We start from the raw sequence: 10,000 nt of genomic DNA on the forward strand, positions 1-10,000 counted from the left end.
TGACCATGTGCCCTGATTTGTGACGCCCGTTTGGAGGCTGATATCTCAGGAAGGCCGAGGCCGATTTCCTCCGGGTATGGCTCGTTGCGTGCGGCAGGGGGAGGCGCAGCGTACGGTACCGAGCACTCGGAGGTGCGGTGCTGCCCGCCGGAGTGACAGCGAAAGGCTGCGCACCGCTTTCCGCCTGGTAACTCGGCGTCCGTGAGACCGACCGACTCCGCTTTACCGCCGGAGGTAGAGTGGGGCAAGGGGCACGGTTGAGTACCGGAAGGATGACGTTCGCACATCGGGAAGTCGAGTGCCGGGCCGCCGAAAGCGAGCTCGGGGCCCCGGTTTGTCCGTCCCACCCGGAGGCCCATATCTCCGGAAGGCACAGGCCGATTTCCTCCGGGTATGGCTCGTTGTGTGCGGCCGGACCAGGCGCAGCGGACGGTACCGAGCACTCGGAGGTCGGGCGCTGCCCGCCGGAGGTACAGCGAAAGGCTGCAAACCACTTTCCGCCTGGTAACTCGGCGTCTGTGAGACCGACCGACTCCGCTTTACCGCCGGAGCTAGAGTGGGGCAAGGGGCACCGTTGGGTACCGGAACGATCACGTTCGCACACCGGGAAGTCGAGTGCCGGGTCTCGAAACGGAGCCGGTTCGGCCCAATTTAAAACGGAGAATAGAGTGCTGCCCTCTGCGGGTGAAAACCTGGAAGTACGTTGGTTAATGATTTCCAGTTCACCCCGCTTGGTCAGGCCCACTCGGAGGCGGATAACTCCGGAACGCCGAGGCCGATTTCCTGCGGGTATGGCTCGTTGCGTGCGGCAGGAGGCGGCGCAGCGTACGGTACCGAGCACTCGGAGGTGCGGTGCTGCCCGCCGGAGTGACAGCGAAAGGCTGCGCACCGCTTTCCGCCTGCTAACTCGGCGTCCGTGAGACCGACCGACTCCGCTTTAGCACCGGAGCTAGAGTGGGGCAAGGGGCACCGAAGGGTACCGGAACGATCACGTTCGCATACCGGGAAGTCGAGTGCCGGGCCGCTGAAAGCGAGCAGGGTGCCACCGCTCGGGGCCCCGGTTTGTCCGTCCCACCCGGAGGCCCATATCTCCGGAAGGCACAGGCCGATTTCCTCCGGGTATGGCTCGTTGTGTGCGGCCGGACCAGGCGCAGCGGACGGTACCGAGCACTCGGAGGTCCGGCGCTGCCCGCCGGAGGTACAGCGAAAGGCTGCAAACCACTTTCCGCCGCCTCCCTCCGCGGGCGTGAGACCGACGGTCATCGGGTTTGGTTCCGCGGCTCGAGCAGGACGAGGGGCAGCGAACGGTACCGGAACGAACCCGGTCGCACACCGGGAAGTCGAGTGCCGGGTCTCGAAACGGAGCCGGGTCGGCCCAGTTTAAAACGGAGAAGAGAGTGCTGCCCTCTGCGGGTGAAAACCTGGAAGTACGTTGGTTAATGATTTCCAGTTCACCCCGCTTGGTCAGGCCCACTCGGAGGCGGATAACTCCGGAACGCCGAGGCCGATTTCCTCCGGGTATGGCTCGTTGCGTGCGGCAGGAGGAGGCGCAGCGTTCGGTACCGAGCACTCGGAGGTGCGGTGCTGCCCGCCGGAGTGACAGCGAAAGGCTGCGCACCGCTTTCCGCCTGCTAACTCGGCGTCCGTGAGACCGACCGACTCCGCTTTAGCACCGGAGCTAGAGTGGGGCAAGGGGCACCGAAGGGTACCGGAACGATGACGTTCGCACACCGGGAAGTCGAGTGCCGGGCCGACGAAAGCGAGCAGGGTGCCACCGCTCGGGGCCCCGGTTTGTCCGTCCCACCCGGAGGCCCATATCTCCGGAAGGCACAGGCCGATTTCCACCGGGTATGGCTCGTTGTGTGCGGCCGGACCAGGCGCAGCGGACGGTACCGAGCACTCGGAGGTCGGGCGCTGCCCGCCGGAGGTACAGCGAAAGGCTGCAAACCACTTTCCGCCGCCTCCCTCCGCGGGCGTGAGACCGACGGTCGTCGGGTTTGGTTCCGCGGCTAGAGCAGGACGAGGGGCAGCGAACGGTACCGGAACGAACCCGGTCGCACACCGGGAAGTCGACCAGCGGGCCGCCGAAAGCGTGCTCGGGTCCCCGGTTTGTCTGTCCCACCCGGAGGCTGATATCTGAGGAAGTCCGAGGCCGATTTCCTCCGGCTAACTCGGCGGGCAATGTGTCCCCCCCACCATCTTCGGCTGATTACCGTGGCTGGACCGGATCAAGGAGCAACGGAACCGTGCCAGAACGACGTCGGTCGGACGGCGTGAACTGATAGTGCCGAGGCCGGAAACCGAGCCGGAAATGTGCACCGATTTATTGGTCCCACTCGCAGGCCCATATCTCCGGAAGGCCGAGGCCGATTTCCTCCGGGTATGGTTCGCTGCGTGCAGCCGGAAGGGGAGCAGCGGACGGCACTGAGCAGCCGGAGGTGCGGCGCTGCCCGCCGGAGCTGCAAGCGAAAGGCTGCGCACCGCTTTCCGCTGGTTAACTCGGCAGGCCGTCAGGCCGACCGACTCCGCTTCAGCACGGGAGCTAGAGTCGGGCAAGGGGCACCGAAGGGTACCGGAAGGATCACGTTCGGACACCGGGAAGTCGAGTGCCGGGCCGCCGAAAGCGAGCTCGGGGCCCCGGTTTGTCCGTCCCACCCGGAGGCCCATATCTCGAGAAGGCACAGGCCGATTTCCTCCGGGTTTGGCTCGCTGCGTGCGGCCGGACGAGGCGCAGCGAACGGTACCGAGCACTCGGAGGTGCGGCGCTGCCCGCCGGAGGTACAGCGAAAGGCTGCAAACCGCTTTACGCCTCCTCTCCCCTCGGGCGTGAGACCGACGGTCGTCTGGTTTGCTTCCGCGGCAAGAGCAGGACGAGGGGCACCGAGCGGTACCAGAACGAACCCGGTCGCACACCGGGATGTCGAGTGCCCGGCCCAAACCCGCTACCCCCCCCCCCCCCCCACCCGAAAGCGAGCCCCGGTTTGTGGATTAAAAGTGAAGCGGCAAAGATTTGTAAAACAGCGTGAAATGATGAACCAGAAGCCCAAAGTAATGGTGGGAATAAAAGTTCCGAAATGTGAAATGGTGAACCAGAAGTTGTGTGAACTGTTTAACCCAAAGTGGCAAAAATGGATTAAAAGGGGTGAAATGATCGACCGCAAAGCAGGGCAAGCATTAAACAAAAGCAGCAGCATTTTTTAAAAAGGGACAAATGGTTTACCAGAATCCCAAAAGAATGCTCAGAGACTTAAGTCCCAAAGGGGCAAATGGTTAACCAGAAGCTGGGTGAACTGTTTAACCAAAAGTGGGAAAAAGGATTAAAAGGGGTGAAATGATTAACCAGAAGGCGAAAGCAAAGTGCGGCGGCGAAGTCGTAAGGGGAAAAGGTTGACCGGAAAGCAGGGAAACGATTAAACAAAAGCGGCAACATTTTTTAAAAAGTGGCAAATGGTTAACCAGAATCCCAAAAGAATGCTCAGAGACTTAAGTCCCAAAGGGGAAATGCTTAACCAGAAGCTGGGTGAACTGGTGAACCAAAAGTGGGAAAAAGGATTAAAAGGGGAGAAATGTTTAACCAGAAGGCAAAAGCAAAGTGCGGCGGCGAAGTACAAAAGGGGAAAAGGTTGACAAGAAAGCAGGGAAATGATTAAACAAAAGCAGAAAAATTCAGTAAGAAGGGGCAAATGGTTAACCAGAAGTTGGGTGAACTGCTTAACCAAAAGTGGGAAAAAGGATTAAAAGGGGAGAAATGTTTAACCAGATGTCGAAAACAATGCGCGGCGATGAAGTCTGAAAGAGGAATAGGTCGACCGCAAAGCAGGGAAATGATTAAACAAAAGCAGAAAAATTCAGTAAAAAGGGGCAAATGGTGAACCAGAAGCTGGGTGAACTGCTTAACCAAAAGTGGGAAAAAGGATTAAAAGGGGAGAAATGTTGAACCAGATGTCGAAAACAAGGTGCGGCGATGAAGTCTGAAAGAGGAATAGGTCGACCGCAAAGCAGGGAAAGGTTTAATCAAAAGCAGCAATATCTTTTAAAAAGGGACAAATGGTGAACCAGAATCACAAAAGAATGCTCAGAGACTTAAGTCCCAAAGGGGAAATGGTTAACCAGTAGCTGGGTGAACTGTCCAACCCAAAGTGGGAAAAAGGATTAAAAGGGGTGAAATGATTAACCAGGAGGCTAAAGCAATGTGCCGCGGTGAAGTCCTAAAGGGGAAAAGGTTGACCAGAAAGCAGGGAAAGCATTAAACAAAAGCGGCAACATTTTTTAAAAAGTGGCAAATGGTTAACCAGAATCCCAAAAGAATGCTCAGAGACTTAAGTCCCAAAGGGGAAATGGTGAACCAGAAGCTGGGTGAACTGGTGAACCAAAAGTGGGAAAAAGGATTAAAAGGGGAGAAATGTTTAACCAGAAGGCAAAAGCAAAGTGCGGCGGCGAAGTCCAAAAGGGGAAAAGGTTGACAAGAAAGCAGGGAAATGATTAAACCAAAGCGGAAAAATTCAGTAAAATGGGGCAAATGGTTAACCAGAAGCTGGGTGAAAAGGTGAACCAAAAGTGGCAAAAAAAGATTTAAAGGGGAAAAATGATTAACCAGAAGTCGACAACAATGCGCGGCGATGAAGTCTGAAAGGGGAAAAGGTTGACCACATAGCAGGGAAACGATTAAACAAAAGCGGCAAAATTTTTTAAAAAGTGGCAAATGATTAACCAGAATCCCAAAAGAATGCTCAGGGACTAAGTCCCAAAGGGGAAATGGTTAACCAGAAGCTGGGTGAAATGGTGAACCAAAAGTGGGAAAAAGGATTAAAAGGGGTGAAATGATTAACCAGGAGGCTGAAGCAATGTGCCGCGGTGAAGTCCTAAAGGGGAAAAGGTTGACCACAAAGCAGGGAAAGCATTAAACAAAAGCGGCAACATTTTTAAAAAAGTGGCAAATGATTAACCAGAATCCCAAAAGAATGCTCAGAGACTGAGTCCCAAAGGGGAAATGGTTAACCAGAAGCTGGGGGAAATGGTTAACCAAAAGTTGCAAAAATGATTAAAAGGGGTGAAATGATTAACCAGGAGGCTAAAGCAATGTGCCGCGGTGAAGTCTGAAAGAGGGAAAGGTTGACCAGAAAGCATTAAACAAAAGTGGCAACATTTTTAAAAAATTGGCAAATGATTAACCAGAATCCCAAAAGAATGCTCAGAGACTAAGTCCCAAAGGGGAAATGGTTAACCAGAAGCTGGGGGAAATGGTTAACCAAAAGTTGCAAAAATGATTAAAAGGGGTGAAATGATTAACCAGGAGGCTGAAGCAATGTGCCGCGGTGAAGTCCTAAAGGGGAAAAGGTTGACCACAAAGCAGGGAAAGCATTAAACAAAAGCGGCAACATTTTTTAAAAAGTGGCAAATGATTAACCAGAATCCCAAAAGAATGCTCAGAGACTGAGTCCCAAAGGGGAAATGGTTAACCAGAAGCTGGGGGAAATGGTTAACCAAAAGTTGCAAAAATGATTAAAAGGGGTGAAATGATTAACCAGGAGGCTAAAGCAATGTGCCGCGGTGAAGTCTGAAAGATGGAAAGGTTGACCAGAAAGCATTAAACAAAAGCGGCAACATTTTTTAAAAAGTGGCAAATGATTAACCAGAATCCCAAAAGAATGCTCAGAGACTAAGTCCCAAAGGGGAAATGGTTAACCAGAAGCTGGGGGAAATGGTTAACCAAAAGTTGCAAAAATGATTAAAAGGGGTGAAATGATTAACCAGGAGGCTGAAGCAATGTGCCGCGGTGAAGTCCTAAAGGGGAAAAGGTTGACCACAAAGCAGGGAAAGCATTAAACAAAAGCGGCAACATTTTTAAAAAAGTGGCAAATGATTAACCAGAATCCCAAAAGAATGCTCAGAGACTGAGTCCCAAAGGGGAAATGGTTAACCAGAAGCTGGGGGAAATGGTTAACCAAAAGTTGCAAAAATGATTAAAAGGGGTGAAATGATTAACCAGGAGGCTAAAGCAATGTGCCGCGGTGAAGTCTGAAAGAGGGAAAGGTTGACCAGAAAGCATTAAACAAAAGTGGCAACATTTTTAAAAAATTGGCAAATGATTAACCAGAATCCCAAAAGAATGCTCAGAGACTAAGTCCCAAAGGGGAAATGGTTAACCAGAAGCTGGGGGAAATGGTTAACCAAAAGTTGCAAAAATGATTAAAAGGGGTGAAATGATTAACCAGGAGGCTGAAGCAATGTGCCGCGGTGAAGTCCTAAAGGGGAAAAGGTTGACCACAAAGCAGGGAAAGCATTAAACAAAAGCGGCAACATTTTTTAAAAAGTGGCAAATGATTAACCAGAATCCCAAAAGAATGCTCAGAGACTGAGTCCCAAAGGGGAAATGGTTAACCAGAAGCTGGGGGAAATGGTTAACCAAAAGTTGCAAAAATGATTAAAAGGGGTGAAATGATTAACCAGGAGGCTAAAGCAATGTGCCGCGGTGAAGTCTGAAAGGGGAAAAGGTTGACAAGAAAGCAGGGAAATGATTAAACCAAAGCGGAAAAATTCAGTAAAATGGGGCAAATGGTTAACCAGAAGCTGGGTGAAAAGGTGAACCAAAAGTGGCAAAAAAAGATTTAAAGGGGAAAAATGATTAACCAGAAGTCGACAACAATGCGCGGCGATGAAGTCTGAAAGGGGAAAAGGTTGACCACATATCAGGGAAACGATTAAACAAAAGCGGCAACATTTTTTAAAAAGTGGCAAATGATTAACCAGAATCCCAAAAGAATGCTCAGAGACCAAGTCCCAAAGGGGAAATGGTTAACCAGAAGCTGGGGGAAATGGTTAACCAAAAGTTGCAAAAATGATTAAAAGGGGTGAAATGATTAACCAGGAGGCTAAAGCAATGTGCCGCGGTGAAGTCTGAAAGAGGGAAAGGTTGACCAGAAAGCATTAAACAAAAGCGGCAACATTTCTAAAAAAGTGGCAAATGATTAACCAGAATCCCAAAAGAATGCTCAGAGACTGAGTCCCAAAGGGGAAATGGTTAACCAGAAGCTGGGGGAAATGGTTAACCAAAAGTTGCAAAAATGATTAAAAGGGGTGAAATGATTAACCAGGAGGCTAAAGCAATGTGCCGCGGTGAAGTCTGAAAGAGGGAAAGGTTGACCAGAAAGCATTAAACAAAAGCGGCAACATTTTTTAAAAATTGGCAAATGATTAACCAGAATCCCAAAAGAATGCTCAGAGACTAAGTCCCAAAGGGGAAATGGTTAACCAGAAGCTGGGGGAAATGGTTAACCAAAAGTTGCAAAAATGATTAAAAGGGGTGAAATGATTAACCAGGAGGCTGAAGCAATGTGCCGCGGTGAAGTCTGAAAGAGGGAAAGGTTGACCAGAAAGCATTAAACAAAAGTGGCAACATTTTTTAAAAATTGGCAAATGATTAACCAGAATCCCAAAAGAATGCTCAGAGACTAAGTCCCAAAGGGGAAATGGTTAACCAGAAGCTGGGTGAAATGGTTAACCAAAAGTTGCAAAAATGATTAAAAGGGGTGAAATGATCAACCAGAAGTCGAAAATAATGTGCGGCGATGAAGTCCTAAGGGGCAAAAGTCACCCAGAAGGCAGGGAAATGATCAAACGAAAGCAGCCAAAAAATTATTAAAAGAGGGGAACTGATGAACCAAAAGATGAGAAACGGCCCGCAGAGACTAAGTCCAAAACGGGAACTGGTGAACCGGAAATGATTAACCAAAAACTAAGTCCGAAGAGGGAACTGGTAAACCAGAACTGAGTAACCCGATTTTTAAAATTAATTATAAATGGGGAAACGATTGAGCAAAAGGCGGAAATTAAGTCACAGGGACCATGTCCGAAAGGGCAAGAGGTTACCCCGTAGGGGGCATTCGTCAACTCAATCTGAAAACTTTGGAGGCAAATCTGACCAAAATGCGGAAATCGGACCACACCGCGAGGGGCGCCATTCGACGGGGCAGGGTTAGACGCGTCGAACGGTACCTGAAGGTCCCGGCTGCGACACGTGAGTCCGGAGATATGGCCAGTCAAAGTCTGATGGGAGGTACCGAAGCCGAAAAATCGAAACGCGTTTGCGGCGATTCGGTGTCAGAGAGTCGGTCACGAATTCAAATTCGTCCCGCTGATTCGCCAATTGCCAGCCGGTTCCGGGGGGATTGGCGGGGTACCTGCAGGATAGTAAGAGGTGGCATGTCGAGACTTAGCCTGTTTACCAGACTTGTGTCTAGCGCCTCCAGGTCTGCAGAGACCGACCCGGGCTGCCGCCCAACCGACTTTTAAGCCTTTTGGGAGTGGGAATTTTTCCCATTTTTCCCCATTTTTCGGGTTTTTTGGTCGGGCTTGAAAACGGCGGCCCCGAGGCCTCCCGGGGCTGGCGGGCTTCGGCTCCCTTGCGAGAGGGTCCGAATTCCACCCGTTTAAGCCCAGAAAGGAGTTCGGAAGTCAGTCGGTCGAGGGAACCCCTTCGGAAGTCCGACGGGGATGGATTCGGCCGGCGTTTCGGATCTCCGGTCAGAGGATTCCCCCCCTGGGCGGGGGGGTGCGAGTAGCTGCCGGCAAACGGTCCCTTGCACTTGTGGCACAAAAAGTCCGAGCACAGGTTAATGAGTTGGCCGCGGAAGCCCCTATGCCGAAATGAGAAAGCCCCCGTTGCGGGGATTTAGTGACGCATCTGCGGCCGGAGGTGGGAGGCCGTCCTGCCGAATTGACACTTGTCATTCGGGCACCTAGGGATTGGTCGGGTACCCGGAGATTTTCGAGAACACGATTTTCAGAGCTTTCTCTGACAGCCCAGGTGCACTTTAAGAGTGCCTGAAAAAGTGACACTTGGCAAAAGGCTCTCAATTTCAAAGCGGAGACCTTTACAAGAGCACTCGGAAGTCACCTGTCAGCATTTAAAGCTACATCAGGCGGCAATTTTCGAACTCTTTGTCAGTCTGAAATCGTGTTGAGCCTCGACAGCGTCGGGCTCAGGCAGGAGGAGCTTGCCAGCAGAGAGAGGCTCACCATGGATTGCTGGTGGATGCTTTTCGAAAACATATACACATTATATTATATTATAATAATATAAAGAAAAAAAAGAGTTTCTCAAAATCTCTGTGACACTTTGCAGATTTTTTTGAAAGCCAATAAAGAGAACTCTTTAACTTGAAAGTCACCTGTGCCGGCATAGCGATGACTTTTAAAACAGATTGACACTTTCGAGCCGCGGCGGCTCTGAATCACCCCAGACACCAAGTGTGTTTGTGGGCAAGGCACCGCGGCCGGTGGGCTGCTTTTATAATAACGGGCACGCAGACTTTTTGAGAGGAATCGGTACTCTCTTCCGATCGATTTGGCGACTCGCGTCCGACATGGGAGGGCCCGAGCGGTCCAGCCAAGGCTGGTGTTCAGGCTCGTCAGGTTCCTCTCTCTGTCCCAAGTGGCAGACGGACAGTTTTAAAAGTCAGTGGGTTTTGTCGGCACGACTCTCCTGTTCACCCGCTGGCGTATTGCTCTCTTGTGAGGCCGAGAAGTCCACCTGTGTTGTCTAACAGAGGTCCGATTCAAGCTCCAGAGCCTGGGTGTCTGCCGTCTCGAGTGGAGCGGGAATGTGCACAGCAAGTCCCGTTCTGGTAGCTGAACACGAGATTTCTCTAGCAACTGAGCACCAAAACACGTCACCCTTTTAGAGCTGGAGGGCTGAGTGTGTGCATGTATCTTGAACGCTATGGTTTGCAAACTCCAGTCGGACCTGGCACACCAACCTCTCCCCTGTCACGGGCAGGGGGGGGAAGGCCATGTGTGCCCAGCAGACACGACGAAGGCGGCTAGAAAGGGTCACTGTAGCTTAACCACCCAAGCGTGTCCGTGACCTTAACGGTCTGTGCCTGGCAAAAGGTGGGCTCCTTTCGACTTTTGTTTGTTGCTGGCTGTCTGTCATGCATTACCGCTTGCAAGCCCAGGTTGGAACCGGCGCCAACCTCCCTCGTCATGGTGGGGGGAGGCC

Source organism: Heptranchias perlo, unplaced genomic scaffold (assembly GCF_035084215.1).
Source record: "Heptranchias perlo isolate sHepPer1 unplaced genomic scaffold, sHepPer1.hap1 HAP1_SCAFFOLD_255, whole genome shotgun sequence".
Lineage (NCBI taxonomy): Eukaryota > Metazoa > Chordata > Chondrichthyes > Hexanchiformes > Hexanchidae > Heptranchias > Heptranchias perlo.